Genomic DNA, 22,382 nt, shown 5'->3' with positions numbered 1-22,382 from the left:
CAGGGTTACTCTCTTAATTTCTATAACTTTAAGTAAATCTAGATATCTGTTCTCTCCACCTTTCGGGAAAGTGCATTTACTATTTTTGAGCCTTCCTTTTACATATGAATTTATGTCCAGAACTTGTCCATTTCAAAGGAAAAAGCTCTAGCGTACCTTTGTTTGGAATTCTATGGAATGTACAGACTAATAAGGGCAGAGTTCATATGTTTATAATATTTTCCTTCATGAACGCAACATAGCTTCCTATTTACTTAGGTCCTCTGTTTTGCAAAAAATATTATATTTTCTCTAGAAATTCTTTCCTTTTTCTTGTTAAATTTATTCCTAGGTTCTATATAATTGTTGTCCCTATTATAAATGTTATGCTTTAAGTTATATTTTTCTCACTGTTTACACTATATAAAGAAAAGCAGTTTATTTTTACATGTTAATCTTGTATTTCAACATTATTAAACTTTCTTTAATGTCAAATAATTTCTCTGCATCATTCTTTGAATTTTCTAAATAGATAATCCTACCATAAAATGAAAAGAATAATTTTGTCTCTTCATTGCTAAAAATTATTCTTATTTTTAATTTCTGCACCGGATATGGCCTGTAGCAAAATGTCGAATAGAAAAAGTGATAGCTACATTTTATGAAAATACTTTAAATGTTTCACTCTTACTATGGCATTTGTTGTAAATTTTGGTAGAAATTTTTCATAGGATTAAGGAAATTCTCCTCTATTACTAATTTTTCAGGAATTTTTATTGTAAATGAATATTGCATATTTTTATCAAATGATTTTTCTAAATTTATTGAGGTGATCATAGGGCTTTTATCTATTAATGGGGTGAAATATGCTAATAAATTTCATAACAGTAAAAATTCCTTGCATTCTGGAACAAACCCAATTTAATCCTAATGTTGTTATTTTACCCAATATTAGATTGGATTTGCTAATATCTTAGGAATTTTGCTTAAAAATTCATAAGAAAGATGAACCTACAATTTTCCTTTCTCATGTTGTCGTTCTTTGGTTTCAATATAGAGGTTTTACTAGTCTTATAAAATGTGTTTACAAGGGTACTGACTCTCTACTCTCTGTAAAAGTTTATGTATTGGGATTATCTGTTAATGACATATTTGGTTATGGATTTGTATGTTTGTGAGTGTAAGTGAAGGGGGGAAGGGAATGCGTGCTGAAGATTTTCAACCCTTCCATCCAATTCCCTTAATATAGATTTATTCAAATTTTTTATTCATTATTCAGTCAGCTCAGATAAATTACATTTTTGTAGAAATCTGACCATTTATTTCCTGCATTGATAGTACTTGCCTATGATTATGCTTAATATCTATTGGATCTGTAGATCTGTAACCCTGACCTTTATCCATCCTTAATATTGTTATAGGACAGATCTCTTTTTTTCCTGCATCACTTTTGCCAGACAGACTTTCTTATTAACTTTACATAGAAATAGACAAATTTATTTCTTAATTCTATGTTCCCTTTCTATTAAATTAGAATTACAATTTCTAAATTTTATTAATATTTGCTACAGGTCTATATCCCTGATGAATATAGATGCAAGAATTCTCAATAAAATACTAGCAAGCCAAATTCAGCAGAACATTAAAAGAATCATTCACCATGCTGAAATGGGATTTATCCCTGGGATGCAAGGATGGTTTGATATATGCAAATCAATCTTTGTGATATATCACATTAATAAATGAAAGAAAAAACCATATGATCATCTCAACAGACATAAAAAAAGGCATCTGACAAAATTCAACACCCATTCACAAAAAAACTCTTAACAAAGTAGGCACAGAAAGAACATATCTCAGCATGATAAAGCTCATATATGACAAACCCACAGCTAACATCATACTCAATAGTAAAAGCTTTTCTCCTAAGATCAGGAACAAGACAAGGGTGCCCACTTTCATAACTCCTATTCAACATAGTACTAGAGGCCCTAGCTAGAGCTATCAGGCAAGAAAAAGTAATAAAAGGTATCAGAATTGGAAAGGAAAAAGTAAAATTGTCTCTATTTGCAGATGACATGATTTTATACATAAAAATCAATCAAAAGACTCAACCAAAGAAACTGTTAGAGCTAATCAATCAATTTAGTAACGTTTCAGGGTAAAAATTAACATGCAAAAAGCAGTAGCATTTCAATGTACTAACAACAAATTTTCTGAAAAAGAAATGAAGAAATCAATCCCATTTACAATATCATCAAAAACAATAAGATACTTAGGAATATATTTACTAAGGAGGTGAAAGATCTCTACTCTGAAACTATAGGACATTGATGAAAGAAACTGAAGAAGACACAAATAAATGGAAAGGTATTCCATGATCACGGATTGGAAGAATTAATATTATTGTCGATTCTACCAAAAGCCATCTATAAATTCAATGCAATCCCTATCAAGATATTAATGGCATTTTTTACAGAAGTAGAAAAAAAAACACTCCTAAAATGTATATGGAACCACAAAAGACCCCAAATAGCTAAAGAAATTCTGAGAAAGAAGAACAAAGCAGGAGGCATCACACTTCATGATTTCAAGCTGTACTTATAAAGCCACAGTCATCAAAGTAGTATGGTACTGGCATTAAAAACAGACAAATAGACCAATGAAACAGAATTGAGAACCCAAAAATAAACCCAAGCATATACAGTCAACTTATATTTGACAAGGAAGTCAAGAATACTCCATGAAAAAAAGACAGTCTCTTCAATAAATGGTGCTGGAATAACTGAACATTCACATATAAAAGAATAAAACTGAAACCACATCTTACATCACTCACAAAAATTAACTCAAAATGGATTAAAATCTTAAATGTAAGACCTGAAACTGTGAAACTCCTAGAAGAAATATAGGAATAAAACTCCTTGATATGGTTCCTGGTAATAATTTTTCCTTCTTTTTTTTTTTAATTGTGTCTACATGACAAGATAGATGCTGCCTGAAACTACTGTGGTAATTATTTCACAATATATTAAATCAAACCATCATGTTCTACATCTTATTCAGTGATGTATCATTTATTCCTCAATAAAAGTGGAAAAAATATATATACTAAATTGGCATCATGGAAAAATAATAACAGCAAAAATAAAATATCAATAAAATTTACCGATCATTAGGAACTTGAGATGTGTCAGTTATTACTAATCCTGATAATAACTTTCAGTCTCCCTCAGGAAACTAGCATTTGTAATGTTAAGTAACTTGTTTGTAATCTCGCAGCTGGTTTGATGACTCAACTGGGAAAAAAGATCCATCTCTTTCTGACGCCAAAGTTGGTAACCTTTCTACCTAAGAACTTCCATATGTCATTCATGGATCATAATCAGAGAGCACTATTGCTTATTTTGGGTATTTATTTGTGAACACTTTTTACTCAAGTAAAACTCATGTTACTTTTCTCTTTATTCACTATAGTCACCTCCATCAGCTTGTATATCCAGAGCTTATTTTTTTATCTGTAAACTTAAGGTGTCACAAATAGAGATTAAAGTCATAAAAAAGTACACAAAATGCAATCAAGGGTAGAGACTGTGTCTTATTTATCTATGTAATCTCACATCCTCGTATAGTGCCTGATATTGCTAAATAAATAAAGTCAGAGTGATCTGAAAATATTTTATCTAACTACTTCATAAAGTACCTTACAGTTCAAAATAAAATATATTATAAATATAATTCTTCTTAGAAATTATTGAAACTTCAGCCCGTAGCAACTATGTATATTAAAAAAGAAAAAAAGCCTTTTATTTCGTGTAAAAATAAAGAGAAAAAAACTGAATTTAAGATCTAAAAATTCAAAATCATATTTATCTCATGTAGCTATTATGTCAGTCAACAAATTTAAGTGTGCAAAAACCTTCATTTTTTTCAAAGGAAACTGTCTATCAATAAGTTTAGACTTACTATGAAATAAACCATGAGACTTATTACCATAACGTGACTCAGACCACGTGGTCCCAGGAGAAACGTGGCATCTTGCTCTTTTCCATGGCACTAACCAAAAAACAGAACACATTTCTATCATCCTTAACGGTCCATCCTTCCCAGGATCAGCCTTGGGAAGGAAGGCGCAGGCCCTGCTCGGTAACTAACTCTCATCTCCTCAGAAGGTTTTCGCTGCTACTCAGACTCTCCTTTCCTTCTGTGGTACTGAGAAACTTTATTAAATCTGGGGACAGAAGTAGTCCTCAAAATCTATATTTTATATTCTGATTTAAGCATTTGAATTGTACTTGCTTGTTGCTGTTCTTCCTGTGTGTTGTGTGTCATCCTTCCCTGAAACAAAGAAGGCTGCAGGCCTGATGTTTGGGACAAGTTGGGGCAGCAGAGTACAGAAGGGTAAAGAGATTTCTGAAGAAATGAGGTGAACTGTCTGCTTTATCTGCAAAGAAGAGACAAGTCTTAGACGCCAAAAACAGTTGGCTTTAAACAAGAGTAAAGACAATAGCTTGAATCATATAAAATTATTAATAAACTATAATTATTACCTTATAAAAAGACAATTTCATACGGTTTAACCTAATAGAAGAGCATACATGTTATGAGTCAGTTCATCAGCTTAGCATATTTTCTCTTTAACACGGAAATCAAGGACCATTCTCAATCTATATAATCTATATTTCTCTGTAGAGGAGGAATATAATTCCCTTCATAATGCCATCTAAAGAGAGTAGGGTCATAAACTCTCCATCACCTATGAAAGTTTATAATATAAAAGCCATTTGGACAGCGTATGAATACCTAGAAGGTGGCACCGTGTTCTCTGGCACGTAAGAGTATGTGCATTGGAGCCAGACAGCCTGGATTCTAACCCCAAAGTCTCTTTTTTGCAAGCTATATGACCTATTGGTGCCTCAATTTTTTTAATCTATAACAAAGAGATAGGGAAGGGTGAGCTGGGACGAAGTGAGAGAGTGGCATGGACATATATACACTACCATATGTAAAACAGATAGCTAGTGGGAAGCAGCCGCATAGCACAGGGAGATCAGCTGGGTGCTTTGTGACCACCTAGAGGGGTGGGATAGGGTGGGTGGGAGGGAGACGCAGGAGGGAGGAGATATGGGGATATATGTATATGTATAGTTGGTTCACTTTGTTATACAGCAGAAACTAACACACCATTGTAAAACAATTATACTTCAATAAAGATGTTTAAAATAAATAATAAAGAAGAAATAATAACAGTACCCACGTCACAGGGTTTTTATGAGGATTAAATGAGTTAATGTTTGGAAGGGCTTGGCACATTCTGTGCTATGTGCTTGCTTATTAGTATTACTATTATTAGATATTATGTGTTGGATTCTGTCCCGCAAAGGTTCATATGTTGGAGTCCTAACCCCCAGTACCACGGAATGTGATCTTATTTGGAAACAGGGCTATTGCTCTTGCAATCAGGTAACATAAAATCATATTGGAGTGGGGGGAATTTGGACACAGACAGACATGCCCTCAGGGGAGCACCACGTGAGCATGAAGGCGGAGACTGAGGTGATGCTTCTACTGGCCGAAGAATGGCAGGGAATTCCAGCAAAGCACCGGAAGCTAGGAGAGAGAGGTGGGACAGATTCCCCACCAGAGCCCTGAGAAGGAACCAACTCTGCTGACACCTTAATCTTGAATTTCCAGCCTCCAGAACTGTGAGAGGACACATTTCTGTTGTTTAAGGCACCCAGTTTGTGGTATTTTGTTACAGCAGCTCTGGCAAACTGATACATTAGATAAAGCACTCCTATCTAGAAATATGACCAAGAAGTCTAAAATAAATCTACTTTTCTTTAAAAAGACATCCACTTTCTTTGAAACATGTGCAGTCTGACAAAGAATAGCCTCCCCAGGTACTGGCCACAGCAAGAGAGAACAGTGACCCTGTTCTGCAAGGACAACCCACTGGTAGAGTGTGATATGACACCGGCAGCCTGGGAATTCTCAGTACTTGCCAAGCAGGCTTTCTGCACGTACACATATGGCCAGGATAGGATTCAATATGATGTGCACTAGGTGGCCTTCCAACTCAGAAAAACATCTATGCCAATATGTCCAACATTTAAGATCAAGATTGGGCTTCCCTGGTGGCCGCAGTGGTTGAGAGTCCACCTGCCGATGCAGGGGACACGGGTTCGTGCCCCGGTCCGGGAGGATCCCACATGCCGCGGAGCGGCTGGGCCTGTGAGCCATGGCCGCTGGGCCTGCGCGTCCGGAGCCTGTGCTCCGCAACGGGAGAGGCCACAACAGTGAGAGGCCCGCGTACCGCAAAAAAAATAAATAAATAAATAAAATAAAATCAAGATCACCTACAACTCAGGATGCACTTAACATGATCCTAATAAATATTTATTTCCTCACTGAAACACAAAGCGAGAGATTATCACATTATTCAATCAAACATTTTTATCTAAATGAACTGGACATCACAGGTGAACTGTCTTGGTGTCTAATTTATTTGTTTCATTTCTGTACCTCTACATGAATAGCTCTTGCCCTTTTTTAGTTCAGTATCTTTGGTCTCTATACAGAATATAACCTTTATTTTTATGATTCACTTTTGAAATAATAATGTTAATCTCACCTTCCTTAGTTGTCAGATTTTAAGAAACAGGAAATATGCCTTACTCTTTAAAGAAATATACATACATATATATTCCCCATAGTCTCTAACTCACAGAATTCAATCAAGGGTAACTTATTGTGAAATGCCCAGAAAAGATAAATCTGTAGAGACAGGAAGTAGACTGGTGGTTGCCAGGGGCTGGGGAGAGATTGCAATGGACACATGTGATCTTTGGGGAGTAATGGATATGTTCTAAAATTAGATTGTGGTGTTGGTTGACTAACTGTACATATTTAGTAAAACCACTGACTTTTACAATCAAAATGAGTGAATTTTATGGTATATAAATTATTTCTCAATAAAACTGTTGAAAATTTGTAATAAAATAGGTCTCTATATGATTTGTATTTTCATAGCCAGCAACACAGAGCTGTAGACATGTAGAATGGTGAAGGCTTAGGGCTGTAAAAAAAAAAAAATAGCTGTTGCCACAGTACAGCTAATTAACATCTTTACCATCCACCCCATTTTCTTCTATAAGCAAAAGTGTCCCTGGCCATCCTCACCATGGAAACATTCCTACTGTTGGTTTATGTATGTTACTTTATTAGTTTTACAATCTTCATCTAAGGAAAAGCTAGTTGATCCCATGCCGGACTGACTGCCTAATATTCAGACAGCACCCGCTATGTTTTACGTTCAAGACATGCCATTTGAGGAAGGATTATTTACCATGACAAATCGTAAATGGAGAATGAAACATAATTTAACTTGAAAATGTTTCTGTGCCAGAGTCATATGCGCGTTGCAAGAGGGAAATCAAACTTCCCTTTAAAGTGGTTTTAATTATTCAGTCTCTTGACGTGATTTCAATATAATCCAACCCAAATGCTGATTCTCCTTTGCCAACATGGAGAATGAAACATAATTTAACTTGAAAATGTTTCTGTGCCAGAGTCATATGCGCGTTGCAAGAGGGAAATCAAACTTCCCTTTAAAGTGGTTTTAATTATTCAGTCTCTTGACGTGATTTCAATATAATCCAACCCACTGCCTGATTCTCCTTTGCCAACTCTGATGAGTAGTGTAACAATACACTGCGCTGTTTAGGGAAAAATCCTTTCCTTTTCCCGACAGTGTGGATTTCATACTCAAGCATCCTGAGTCCCCGTGAAGACTGAGTCACTGAACCGGAGGAGTTTATGTTAACTGAGTTTTCTATGTGTCTCTAGAACCCCCGTTGGATCCTTTTTTGGAAGAAACTTTTAAGGGCCAGATCAACACAATCTAAAATGCAGGCTCCTGGGCTACCAGTCACCCATACAGGAAGTCTTTACTATTTCCCCTAGAAAGACACAGTTCCACAATATCTTTTCAATATTATCTTGCATAATTATTTCTTTTTTTAATTGAATTATTATATTAGTTTCAGGTGTACAACACAGTGATTTGATACTTTTATACAACTGATCACCACTATGAGTCTAGTAACCATCTGTTACCATAAAAAGTTATTACGATATTACTGACTATATTCCCTATGCTGTACATTACATCCCTGTGACTTATAGCCAGAAGTGTGTACCTCTTAATCCTTTCACCTGTTTCTCCTTCCCACCTCCCCTCTCCTCTGGCACCCCTAAGTTTGTTCTCCATATCTATGAGTCTGTTTCTGTTTTGTTGTGTATGTCCGTTTGTATTTTAGATTCCACATGGAAGTGAAATCATGCAGTGTTTGTCTCTGACTTATGTCACTTAGCATAATACCCTCCAGGTCCATCCATGTTGTCACAAATGGCAAGGTCTCATTCTTTTTATGGCTGTGTAGTATTCCCTTGTGTGTGTGTATATATATATATATATAAAACACATCTTCTTTATCCATGGACACTTAGGTTGCTTCCATATCTCAGCTACTGTAATAATGATGCAACGGAAATTGCTTTCTCTAGTCCACTATTCTCTGGACCAATCGACGCTCACTTGGTACTCATTTCTGCCAAGGAGCCTCACCTGTTCTTAAAAGCAGAGACCATGTCATTCATCATCTTCAAATTTCCAGTTATTAGATTCCACCCATTTTTCAAGAACTATCCCAATACCACCCCTTCCATAATATATTTCTATCACCAATCACATATAATTTTTTATTCCTTTTATACCCTTTCTATATGGAGCCACTTTTCCCACATTTATTATGTCCTCCTTTATTATCTAGTACCTGGATTACTCTTCTTACCCCTCATTACACTACAAGCTTGTGAAAATAAGAGGTGCTTTGTACCACCTGGTGTTCTCCATTCTGCTCCCAGCCCCCAACCTCACCCAGTATCATTCTCAGAATCAGAAAGGGCCCCAGAACATCAATTAAATCAAATAGTAACGGTTATGCCGTCCTTACCTGTAACTACCATAACCATGTATATCAATTCAAATGGCAGAAACAATGAACAAACATGCCTTATCCAGTCTCCTTGTCTAAGGAGCAAAAAATACTTCTCCTCAATGAAAAGAACTTCTCTGTGAAAACGTCGAAGGGGACGCATCTCTTTACCAACGTCCTTGGGCCAGTGTATCCACACACCTCCCCAGCTCTCATGTTCTGCATGCTTCCGTCAGCATCTGGAGTGATTTTCGTATCACTCTACCTTCTAACACGCAGAGCAGTGTGGTGTAGCAGAGAAGGTGAGTGATTTGCAGTCACTCAGGCCCAGCTCGAAATTACACAGCCCAGCTGGATGACCTGGCAGGCTGCTTACCCTATCTGAGTTCCAGATTCCTTATCTGTAACATGAAGATCAAGAGCAGCCCTGACTGGTTACCGTGAGGATTACACGGGAGGATGTGTGAAGACATGATTTGCAATGCCTGGCATATTAAAGGTACGAATAATATTGAATTAAAGGTATCAAATCAATTAAACAAACATTTATTTGAGTGCCCACTGAGGGCTTTGCACTAATTTGCTCTGAGGACCCAATAATGAACAAGACTGGCACGGGTCCTGCTCGCAAAGAGCTTAGAGTCTAGTGAAGGAGCCAGGCCCTTGCACATGCAAATGCAGGCCTGTGGCACGCCCAGTAAACGCAGAAATAAGCACAGAATGCTCGCAGGGCACAAATGAGGGGCGCCGATGGCATCAGGACAGACACCGTCACTCTTCTGATACCTTCAAATTGCAGAGAAAACTCAGTACCTTCAAAGTACGGCTGTTATTAACATAAAATCTATGTCATGGTCCAGTGCTGGGGGCACAGTACAGGGTGCCAGGTACCATGTAAGTGAATGCCTTCTAGGGCATGCCACAGTCCAGAATCCACAAGCAGAGTCACACGGAGAAACAGGAGTCAAATCTACACACAAACGCCCATCATTTAGATATACAAAAGGAACTCAAGATAAAAGCATAATCAATACACAGGTATTGTATCTGCATATTTTCCCATTTTTGGTAATAAGTTAAAACTCAGTGTGAAGAGACAGGGACTGATTAGCAGTTTCCGTAAAGCAGATGCCCTGTGATGCTTCTAAAGGCTGCTTTCTTCATTTTCTAAAATAGCATGCTAATTTTGAAAGGCAAAATCATACAAGACATACAGGCTGGTGAGTGGAAAAATTTCAAGGCTCACAAGGTCAATTCCTCATTGCAAGTGGCCCCTGGGGAGTGATGAGAAACCTGCACTCCGCTCATCAGACAGGAACCTGTGTGGCTAGTTTACACTTCACTGTACTTACGGCAGCCTTCGCCGACTGAAAAGCTTACAGGGGAAAAAACAACGAGTTTAGGTAAATGAAGGCCGCTGGCTTTGCTGTTTAACATGAATGACAGCGGTGACAGAGGGCCTTGAGTTCATGTCTAGGGGCCACGTCCTCTGCTTCTGAGCGGGTTTGGCAAAGAGCTGCAGGGGGGCGCCCGCCGTGTCTCCAACCCTCCCCAGACGGTGGGGGGGGGGGGCATCACCACACTCCTCTTATTCTTCTCTGCTCTGCACCCAGCAGAGGGGTGAATATGCACATTCTGACTTGTGGCCTAAATCCTGAACACCTCGGACAAGCACACCCTAGAAAGCCTTCCATTTCTTTTCAATTTCTAGGCAGGTCTGCTTAAACTGACTTCAAATACTGTCCTTTCTTATAATCAGAATACATACGTCACCATAATATTTCCATAAAGTGGCACCCTTGTAGCTCTTCTATTCGATTTCTTTCGCCTGGATTAAATCATCAACTGGAAAAAATAGTGAAACTAAATACCATGAATTAATGCCTAATACCCTAGTTCTTTCTCAGCAGAGAAGGATGGAGTGGAAGGGCCCCCACTAAATGCACTGGAGCCTATCAGAGATGAACAGCTGCTAAAAACTGCTAGAAGGCTGATGAAACCTAAAATCTACCTAATTAAGAGCCATGTGACATTGAGCCCCGATTTCCTCTTCCAAAAAGTGAGAATAATAAGATCTACCTCTAAAGGTGGCTGAAAGGATTGGGTGAAGTGCTGAGCTCAATGTGCCCATTGCAGGCCCTATGTAAATGATACTTATTACTATTATTATTACTCTGATTACTAAGCACTCCATAATAACCTTGGGACATGTGTAAACGCAGAATGCAACAGAACTCCTCAAATATAGCGATTGCGGACCTGACTGCCCAGAAGACGTGTGATGTCAGGGAAATTACCTGGACCAGAAGTAAAAGATCTGGTCGCTGGACACGGCTCTGCACACTTAGCTGCGCAACCTGGGCAACCCATGACCTTCCGCTCTTCTGATTTTGTCATTTGAAAATTTAAGGAGTTGAACTAAATTATCTGTAATACCCCTGAGAGGCCACAGGCTATTATGTTTATGAATCCTCTAGATTAATCAGGGCCCAGCCACAGTACCTGAGAGAATGAATGTCCGGGTCTGACCCCATACTTAACTTGGTGAGGAAATACAACTAGATGATATGCAGGAGCTTTGCGGGAGAGGACGGGGGCTACTGCGTATAAGCTGTCTCCCTGGACAACTGCTAAGTACAACACTTGAACTCCTAAACTTCTTCAAACCACATCCTCCGACGCAGCTCTGCTAGACCCCAAATTCACTTTCTGGTGCCAGGAACAGGCCACTACACTCATTGATAAAGCACCTATCTCCCAGGGCTCAAGCACTTGACAGATGCTATCACACTAAACTGTTAGTGTTTGAGAGCAGCTAGGATTAAGCATCCTTCTACTGATAAGGAATCTGAGACACCGCAAGTCAAGAGACTTTCTCTTGAGCACCAAGCAAGTCAAAGGCCATGGAACGCTGCAAACTGTCTTTACTCCTCAGGCCTCCTAATTAGGTCAACCGCAAGGGCCCAGGCCACTTGGACGGCCCGTGCTATGGACCTCTCCCCCAGCGGCCACTGCTGCGCTTCCTCCTCTGAGACGCCCCCGCCCCCCCCAACCTGACTGCTCCCCCCACGTGACATTCGAAGCCGCCCTTCACTCCAGCGTAAGCATCACTATCAGCTCCACTGCCAGGCCTCGCCCCTCTCGGCAACTCCAGGGTCAAATGCCCTCCAGACATTTTATCGACATCATGATGTCCGGAGGATTATTTAAATGCCTGCTCCCTAAACCCCGTTATAGAGAACAGAATTCTCCACAGCACAGATTGGCATTTGCACAAAATTTGCCTTCTGGTCTCTACCTCCTGATCTTTTCTCTCCCCTTCCAGCAAGACCAGCTAAAGAATTTGTGAGGCCCAGTGCAAAATGAAAACAAAAAGCCCTTTGATTAAAAAACAACAACAACAACACAACTGTGAAGAATTTTAAGACCATGACAGCAGAGCATTAAAGCAAGCCCTGGGCCCTGTTTTTCTCCTTCCTGAGCTCTGAACACCTTTAAAGATGCATGCTCGGGCTTCCCTGGTGGCGCAGTGGTTGGGAGTCCGCCTGCCGATGCAGGGCACACGGGTTTGCGCCCCGGTCCGGGAGGATCCCACGTGCCGCGGAGCGGCTGGGCCTGTGAGCCGTGGCCGCTGAGCCTGCGCGTCCGGAGCCTGTGCTCCGCAACGGCTCTCGAGGCCACAGCAGGGAGAGGCCCGCGTACCGCAAAAAAAAAAGATGCACGCTCTGTGTCTTCCTCCACGTGGACTGCCGCCCCGCCACTATAGCAGCCCCCAGCGACTGTCTGCCAACCCCTTCGTCCCGTGCACCACTGACATCTGCGTCCTGTCACAGCACCTCAGAGACCAAGCAGTCGGCTAGTTAACTCACCAGATGACTTGTGCACTGTGTCACCTGGAAGGTTCCAACCCCCACATCCTCATTTCAAGCGTGGCCTCCGGAACCCCGGCTGCACTGCCCTGAGGCATTCGTCACTGAGGGGCCCAGGGGAACGCTGGGCGTGTGGACTGCGTGAATCCCAGCGTCTGCCAAGTAACCTTGCCTGTGGCCCACCTAGATGTGGGGTTTAAGCCTGGAGACAGTCTCCTCAGCAGAGTAATCCATCTCCTTCCTCTAGGAAGACAGACGAAACATGTAATTTCTCATTCTCTAGAACCAAATGCACATTTGTCAGCTAAGAACAGCTCTGCCAATTAGCAGAGGCCTCAACCTGAATCAATAAACTTCAGCCTAAAAATAAAAGCCACGCAGCCCCTTTGCAGTACCGCTTGACTCAAAACAGACCTAAGTGGAATATTCCTTAATTATCGCTGTTTCATAATAGGTTTTTTGACCCTCTTTTCTCAGGCTTGTTTGACTCTCCGGGGCATTTCTAGGCATTGCAATTCAGCAATTTTAACTCTGTTTCCAATCTCCAGATAGTATCATTCATCCTACCAGACAACCCAGGGCCTTGCAGAGGGCAAAAATAAAATAAGAAGTACATTATTAAGTGCCATCTATCATTGTTCACATCATCCAGTATAACCAGCGTTAGTTAGAAAAGTCTGGGTGACCTTCACGTGTCCTTCAATTCAAGTATGTTTTGCTTTATGTTCTTGAAATACTGAGCATCAGCTGAGTTTCAGAAATTTAAACTAGAGGAATTCACTAAGGGAACCCTTAAAGAACTCTTTTGTGAAATAAACCACTGTTTTCAATATGCATAATCATCCTGTAATCTACATTTCCTGTCAGACAGTTTACATATTCTGGCAGTAGGCAGCATATACTGTGTTTCGTCAAAGAATGATGCCCAAACTGCATCATCTGAGACAGATAACTTAGATTTAGAAGCATTACATTCTATTTATTCGACTCATGAAACCATGCTACTAACAATCCAGTGGAGATGCCAAGTTCTCAATATGAAATGAATTAATTACCGTGAATATAATGCAGCAAGAATGGGGCAGGACTTGTGTAACTAGAGCATCTGTGCCACACGTCCTTCTGGTAAAGAAAGAAGCGGGGCGTGGGGAGGGGGAGACATCTAGACACGGGTGCCTGAAAACTCTCGGTTACTACATAAAAACTGAAATAAAAATGTAAGATACGTACAATTCTCTAGTCCTCAATCAGAAGTAAGTCAGAGAAGGGATGTAGGAAGAGCACAAAGCTCAGGGCTGAAGAGGCCTGAGTTTAGTGTGATTTGGAACAATGCAAAAGAGATCAGTTTCTTTGTCAATGAAATGAAAGCTTTCAACTAGATAATCTCCAAAGTTGCCTTAAACTCTCAATTTCTGTGACAGAATTTCTACTTTAAAATGCGGTTGGAGAAGCAGCTCTAGTACAATAGACAATACCAAGATTTAAAAACAGAAACTTCACCCTTGCTGTAAAAGTCTCTTTCACAAAGCTGTTCAGCAAAGGTATGAAGAAAACAACCAATAAATATAATTTTCACACTTTTGTTTACCCTCTGCCTACTTAGAAAAGCAGTAAGAAGGGATAAATGTCCACTAACCGGAAAAAAATGCCATCTTTCCTATATTATTGCATTTGAAAGTTTTCAGTAAAGTTAAAACAAATTTCATGTTTTATTAAATATTATTTTCTGTATTATTTGAAAGTATGTTTGGGAAAAATGGATGTTGTGATGACAGCCCCAAATTTTTCTTTTCCAAACTAAAGTCATACTATCTTGCGTCTCAGTCTCCCTTGTCTAATTCCTATTCGGCCCCTTTCCTTGGCTTCATCTATAAAAATCATTCAATAATCTCTATTGCTCTGATGTCCTGTATTAAGAATGCCTTGCAGGATGCTAGGACCCCAGGATTATATCTTTCATAATGGCAATACTGCTCATTTTCCTTTGGACATAATTTTCTTTGGGCCAAATTACTTTTCCTTTATGTAAAAATGTTTTAAGCATAGATTTTCTATATCTTAAAAAACAAAACAAAACAAAACACGTATTTGAATGACCAGTTTTACAGTTGCTAAAGCAAACCCCAAATATTCAAACTTGTGGGAGGAAAAATATGTTGTTGTTTTTTTTTTAATGGAGGAAAGCACATCAAAGTAGATTTCTAAAGGTCTGGGATTGCCATTTTTAAAATTCCTTGCTTTCCATAAAAATTAAACATGTTTTAACTCATTGTGCTTGCTTATCATGTCCTTCCAAAGGTTTTACAATGTAGTTTCATTTTGTTATTTTTCAGATCCAAAGACAAATGTTTGCTTTATGTTTTATTCTAGTTCCTTATTTGAGAGACTCATAAGGACTCCACTGTTCAAATCTGCATGCTTCATAAAAATACACATTTGAGTAAATTATACTTACAAAGCTTAGCATTTGCTGACATCTCTCATTAACTACTACACTAATTCATAGGTTATAAAAAGGCTACAGGGAAGACCCAGGACTGTCTCTAAGGAAGGTTTGTGATAGGAAGACTTGTGCAATATAATCCTTCTCCCTAAACTCCACGATTTAATCATAAGTGAAAATTGGTCAAAAGAACATTAAGGGTAGTTTTTATTTTTGATGAATCTTGTTGGAAAGGGAATATATTCATTAATTGTTCAAATATTTACTGAGCATCTACTACACCAGTCTCGGTGCTCTGTCCACATATGCAGCTGAAGCATGGGTGAGAAAAGCAGGGGATTCCTTTGGTACAGGAGGGAGATCCATGCAGGCTGACCCCAAGTTCTCCACGCTTCGAGGTACTGCCTACCAACCGACTCAAGGACCTAGGTCTTCGCAGATTGCCCTTGTCTCTGAGCCACTACCTGGCCAGCTGTTTCCCTGAGTCCCTGGACACCACACAGGCCTCCTGGAGTGGGATGGAGCTATCCATCACCACTCGCCACTGCCCTGGGGACAGGTTTGTTTTGTTTCCAGATTGTCAGCAAGTTTTGAAATAGTGATCTGCAGAAGAGCCATTTTAATCTCTGTGATTTAAAAAAAAAATTTTTTTTTAAACAAAACGTAGGAAATGTGGCCCAGGTGTGTTTGTTCCACCCATCTATAGCTGAAAATTCATGCACTTCGCAGAAAGCGCCAGGGTTATATAAAGAATAAGGGCAGTGAAGTGAATTGTTCAGGTGATGAGAAACCAGACAGGCCTCAGCTTCGCAACCATGTCCAGTGGGCCCAGTATGTCTAAGGTATTTCTCACTTAAAGAAGCTCATAATGGTGGTTTCCATCTGTGATAACAAGGGACTACTGGAGTTCCAGCTTCCTCGATATTTCATTGAGTTTAACTTTGTAAAAAAATAAATATATCACATTGCATATAAAAGAAAATATGGATTATAGGAGACAAGGCATATCTTGAAAGATCTTCTCACTACCAGACACCTAGAAATGCTAGAAATATACATATATATATATATATACATATATATAAAACAAATACCCCCATTTAAATGCATAGTTGAGCTCACAAAAAGTAACAGAAATCCCCAAGGAAAACCAGAGCAGAGCCTTAAACCAGCATGAAATGTACAGCTGAACTCAGCCAGAGGGCTGGCTCTTAGGAGTCCTTTGAAAGCCAGAAAAAGAGATCCCAGGCTGTATCAGGTAGGAAGGTGAGCCAAGGACCCTCAAAGTGCTGCATCTTCATTGAGAGAGTAGACTGGAAAACCAGTTACCTGCAAAGACTGAGGACAAGATGAAGCAAGCGTGTTGGATTCAGCATAATACCAGGTGTGTGCTTTCCTGGATTTATCATTTAAATTTACCCTACCTGTGTGGTCCAGGAACCAGCCCCCTCAACCCCAAGTCAAAAAATAACAAAGCAGTCCTGGGTTGGAAGGGCCTGGGGCCACCTGACAGGGCCTATGCAAATCTTCAAAGGTATGTACCCTCAACCCCAAGCAGAGATAACCAGATCAGCGGATGTGAATGTAGAAAAAAGCTAATAGATGCGTCCCAGTCCAAATTAAACAACTGTGCACTGTCTTCTTTTTTCTAGGAAAAGAACATTGCTTTCCTAGCTAAGTTAATGTTGCCTTAAATACAGTGGGGAAAACAATAAAATTCTTACTGATCCCCTGGAAACTAATCGGAAAGGACAGGATGAGACCACTAAGTGCTCAGGAGAAAGGGAAACCAAGTAGGGCAGCAGTTGCTTTGTAATAACCAACTGGAGATCAGGACCCTGACGGCATTACTGATTTCCTGGGAGGGCCCAGAGAATGGATTCAGAGCAGCTGTCACATGGAGACTGTGATGATCGGGCGTTAGTGACTGAGCTTTATAGGCTGGCAGAACCATCACTGTAACAAAGGCATCTTTAGAGTCAGTCATTTGAATAAACGCAGACAAAACTGATAGTTAGCTTTAATTGCTATTTAAGTGCATTTTGTCCTGGCAACAGTGTCGGGTGCTCAGTTGACTGTTTCTAATTTATGGTGTCACTATGCTTCTGGCTCACACAGGGGAGAAGCCAAAGTTAGACTGTGTCTAATTCAGCAGCAAGCCAGAGCTGACAGGACCAGGAGGTGACTCAGGTCTCGTGGCAGATGTAGGGCCACACTCTAAGACGTGGACCTTGAGTCTATCACGACAGATCCTTGCTCTGCAGGGATGCAACACGGGAAGGAAGTTTAGGCAGAAAGGACCAAGTGCCAGGCTAAGGGGGCAGAGTGAAAGGAAAGCAGGAGCGGCCCCGGTCATCCTGAGCCAAGGGCACGGGTGGAACCAGGGGAAATCCACCCAGAAACGAAGAGGAAAGGCTCAGGATCTGGGAAAGGCAACGGATCCTCACAAAATGCAGATCACAAATATCTGGTCACCCCAGGAAAAGGGCCTCATCTCTGACTTGGTGATACAATGAGGATTGTGGCTGAGAGATTAGTAGTCTGGGTGGTTTCTTGGAGCAAGGTAGTATCGGAACAAGGTACACAGAACTCAAATGTTTCCTAACTTTTTAGTAAAAATTCTGCGTCTTTGTAAGTAAGAACTTGAATAAAATATTTTTAAATCCTTTAATGAAAGAATGTAAAGCTAAAACAATTGCTTTAAAAAAAAAAAGCTTCTTTTAAAGACTAAAAAGGCGACGTGACATTCACATCATCCAAGATTGTCTCTGACAGACTGTTCCAGTACCCTTTTCTTTTTGTCTTTTTAGATTAGTAAACAGGCATTATTAGCATTTTTATACGGTCCTTAAGCATCACTGTAAATGTTTTCATAATTTATTATCTAACCACTTAATTTTCAGTTTAGTTAAAGGAAATGAAAACATTCTAAATGAGTTTTCCTAAGTATTGGGTGAACACAGCTAGCAATAGCTGCTGAATATGATTATACAATTTGGTCTGAAAAGAAATATACCTCTGTAGGCGGGCAGAAAATAAAAGCCTGTACTTCAGTCTGAACAGAAAACTTTCCACGGCAGTAAGTGTAGCAGCCATTCCGCAGGGTCTCAAAGCAGGTGATTATATTTGTGGACATGTGGGAAAATCTTTTCCTATATGGGAAAGAAAACACTGCCACACACTGCTGACCACCGGATACGTTTCACTGAAGAACTCACCAGTGCCTACTAGTCAAGTCACTAGAGGTTTCTTTTGGTTCCAGAATATATTATAAAGTGCGACTGTACGAACGCATGGCAACAACTATTTAAGTAGGATGCACTGTAAACAGTGGGCTTATTTCTTAAACAACCACCACCATCAATAACCAATATCCAATATTTCTTTATTCTGTTCATATTAAGTTCATTTTGGATTTTAACCATACAAAAATATTAAATATTCACCGACTGTGCACATTTGAACTTGCGTTACTTTGGACTTAGTTTGGCTGAAACAGTAATAGAGTAAAAGTGATTATGCAGAATGTGCAGATCGAAGTTAATCAGAAAGAAAACAGCCTCTCAAAGGCAAGGGCGTCCCAGAGCTGCACCAGCAAAAGCACAGGGATCCTGGTACCTGCCCTGACCTGACATCGCTGAATCAGTCACAGCCGCCCAGGTACCAAGGGTGACAATGCCCCAACGCCATCAATTGTCCTGACCTACCCTTTTTCCAGAGACACCACAAATGCTAAGAAATCTGCCACAAGCATCTACACCTTGTTCTGGAATTCTTCCAGGACTGCCTTCTACCTACCCATCCTGTTACTCTCCTCTCCATGGCTTGTTTCCCAGCCCCTGCTGACACCCAGTTTTCACTCCATAGGAGGATGCTCCAGTTTTTGGGTTTTTTTTTGTGGTATGCGGGCCTCCCTCTGCTGCGGCGTCTCCCGTTGCGGAGCACAGGCTCCGGACGCGCAGGCCCAGCGGCCATGGCCCACGGGCCCAGCCGCTCCGCGGCACGTGGGATCCTCCCAGACCGGGGCGCGAACCCGGTTCCCCTGCATCGGCAGGCGGACGCGCAACCGCTGCGCCACCAGGGAAGCCCCAATGCTCCAGTTTTGTTCTGTTAAAGAGGCTGTGAAACTGCCACTCGTTCAGGGTGTCACTTTCGGAATCTTCCTGTCTGCTTCTTGCACCCAAACCGTGAGAAAGAGGAGTCATTCCTGAATCCCAGGCTCAGTGCCTGGAGAGAGTCTCAAATGCCCTGAGCTGGGGAAGGAACCGGACAATGAGGAGCCAGCGGAAAATGACTGCATTCAGCAAACAACCTGGATCCTTCCCAGCTAATCCAAACTCCACCCTTTACTTCCTGCACCACTGCTACATCTATTCAGCTCCTGACTTCCTGAAGTTTGTCTGCCTTTTCTATTCCCAAACTTATCCTTTAAGCTTGACAGATTCAATTTCCCTGGGTTTAAACCTCAAAATCATAATATAAACGTAAAGGTACTCTTCTACATCATTAGCCTTCTAAATACGAAGAAACACTCCATCGACCACAGCCTGATCTTTCCTGCTGTTTTATTTAGCATTCATTCCTCCACCACCACCACTCTGTTTCTCCCTGTCTTATCAATCCCCCTCCCCCCGCCCCGCCCCCCCCACAATTACAGGAGGCACAGGACAAGGGCACCGGCAGTCTCACCATCCTCTGCATTCACCAGGCCTCACCTGCAGCACCGTGCCCAGTTAAGATTTTAACAGGTGTTTTAACAAACTGGAGAATGAAGGAAAGTCCACAAACTGCCCTGTGAGGACCAGTTGAAAGAACTAGAAAGGTTTAGCTAGAAAACAGGCCTCTTCAGATCTTTCGATTGTTACAAGTCCTGAGTAATTTGACTATTCCAGATTGATTTTAATGGTTCTCAATAATTTGATAACAAGTGTTTGCTGTGGTAGCCGACTTATTGGTATTCAGTTCCCTGTCTTTTTTTTAAAGGGGGATTTTACTTTAACCTCTACATTTTCTAAAACTACAAAAATGAATTATTGGGGGAAAAAAAGGCTGACTACTACATTGAAGATTTCATGGAGCTACCGCTTCCAATCATCTGATCACTTCAGATGGGCTAATAATGTTAGATAAGACCTCTTTATCAGCAACGCCATTGCATCCCACAGCACTGATTTCCATATTCAACAAAACCTCTCTTTGCATAGATACGTGTGTAAAAACAGAACATTCGGTACAGAGGCCAGAGTGCCATCGAAGGTAATTATTGAGACAGTCAAGTTCTTTCATGCCAGCAAAAATAAGATGCTGGGGGTCTTAGGGAATTTCAGAACCTGATTTCAAAAGGATCACACAGGGAGGAGATAGAATTCAGCATGGTGGACTCCTCTACAGCATATATCTGTAAGTATGAGATTCTATAAAATAGTTGAACACAATAATGTTCGCTTGATATAAATGACTAGTGGATGTTTATTTCAAAAGTACAAGTGTTAGCAGGTTTCTTCTAAGGAAAACAAAGAAACGAACTAGTAAACACACATTTGTGTGGCCTAGGCTTTGAATACTTAAAACTTAAAAGTCACTCTTGTATAAACGAAGCTTCTAAATTGAGCAGTAAAGGAAATATTACAGTTTTAGAGTAGAGTATGGTCTTTCATTTTATGTGTTTTTTGTGTGCATGTGTGTGTATATGTTTACATAAAGATACATTATAAAATCAGGAACTTCAGAATTGTTTGTTTCAAAAATTACGCATTACCAATGATGAGTTCCATCATTTAATTAGTTGTACTGATTTCAAGTGTAGGTTGTTGGACGGTTTCTATGAAGTATTAACTTGATTTTATGAAATTTCTTCATTCTTTAATGTTATGCCTAAGCACAACTACTGCACAGATTACTTGTTTTTCACTTTTATTTTTTTTAAGTGATTTATTTTTTAATTTATTCATTTTATTTGTTTATTTTTGGCTGCATTGGGTCTTCATTGCTGCGCGCGGGCTAGTTGCAGTGAGGGGGGCTACTCTTCGTTGTGGTGGCTTCTCTTGTTGCAGAGCACAGGCTCCAGGCACACGGGCTTCAGCAGTTGTGGCTCATGGGCTCTAGAGCACAGGCTCAGTAGTTGTGGCGCACGGGCTTAGTTGCTCCGCGGCATGTGGGGGTCTTCCCAGACCAGGGCTCGAACCCGTGTCCCCTGCATCGGCAGGCAGACTCCCAACCACTGTGCCACCAGGGAAGCCCAAATTACTTGTTTTTTTAAAAGGCAAGAATTTTGTGTGCTATGACAGACAAAATCTCACTAAAATAAAAAAATTTTCTAGGTTTTTCTAAATCTTATGTAACATGTCACATTATAAAATAAACACATTCAAATGACAACATTACACATGAACAGAATATCAATTGCCTACCAGGATAATAAGAACATTTAAATATGTCAAAAGGCTCAATTTAAGAAAATTTATTTATCTTCATATCACTTTGAGAAAGATTTCATTTAAACGTTAGAGGAAACTTGAATCTATCCCTGGCATATTATATATCTAACTCAATTAATAACTAATGCATTTATAACCACTCTAAGAATTGGCTTTCACAGATAAAATATATTCTTTCTTTTAAAATAATCAGGAAAAAACATTGGAGGTAAAATCATACAGACGCCTAAACTTGTTCCAAATATTCTATGCTTAGATACTAACCGTGCACACTAGTTTTACCACGAGGATATTGAAAAATAAAAAAAGCTAGGTAAATTAATACATAATATTAAATAAGATAAAATAGTTAAAGAAAAAGCAATGGAAAATACAAATAAAAAGTATAGGAATTTTTATGATATCAATGCATGAAACTAATAAAATTCTAAATAAGGAGTTAATAAATCAAAAATGTAGATAACCATAATCCAGCACTTACAAAGTGGAAAAAATATTTGCTTAAAATGTAAGGCAGGGTTAAAAAAAATAAATAAATAAATAAAAATAAAAATGTAAGGCAGGGTATTTATAGAAATCTTTGCCAAATATGCATTCTCCAGGAAGCACACAATAATTTTTTTGTTTGTTTTTGTTATTATTTTATTTTTAGGTC

The 22,382-nt window shown here is 39.8% G+C and overlaps 1 long non-coding RNA gene across 11 annotated transcripts in view; it reads right to left on the bottom strand.

Annotated features, from left to right (window-relative positions):
- The window catches only part of LOC112066691 (uncharacterized), a 330,402-nt gene that overhangs the window by 114,663 nt on the left and 193,357 nt on the right, over positions 1–22,382 (bottom strand). The window contains exon 9 of one of the 11 annotated variants that reach the window (XR_003679306.1): positions 4,176–4,423. The exons of the other annotated variants lie outside the window; for them this stretch is intronic. This is a non-coding gene — a long non-coding RNA (uncharacterized lncRNA). Of the gene's footprint in view, positions 1–4,175; positions 4,424–22,382 lie in introns of those variants that run through there. 11 annotated transcript variants of the gene reach the window in all.

This window comes from Physeter macrocephalus, chromosome 4 (assembly GCF_002837175.3).
Source record: "Physeter macrocephalus isolate SW-GA chromosome 4, ASM283717v5, whole genome shotgun sequence".
NCBI lineage: Eukaryota > Metazoa > Chordata > Mammalia > Artiodactyla > Physeteridae > Physeter > Physeter macrocephalus.
Note: the sequence above shows the minus strand (reverse complement) of the source record. Positions and strands in the feature narration are given on the sequence as shown.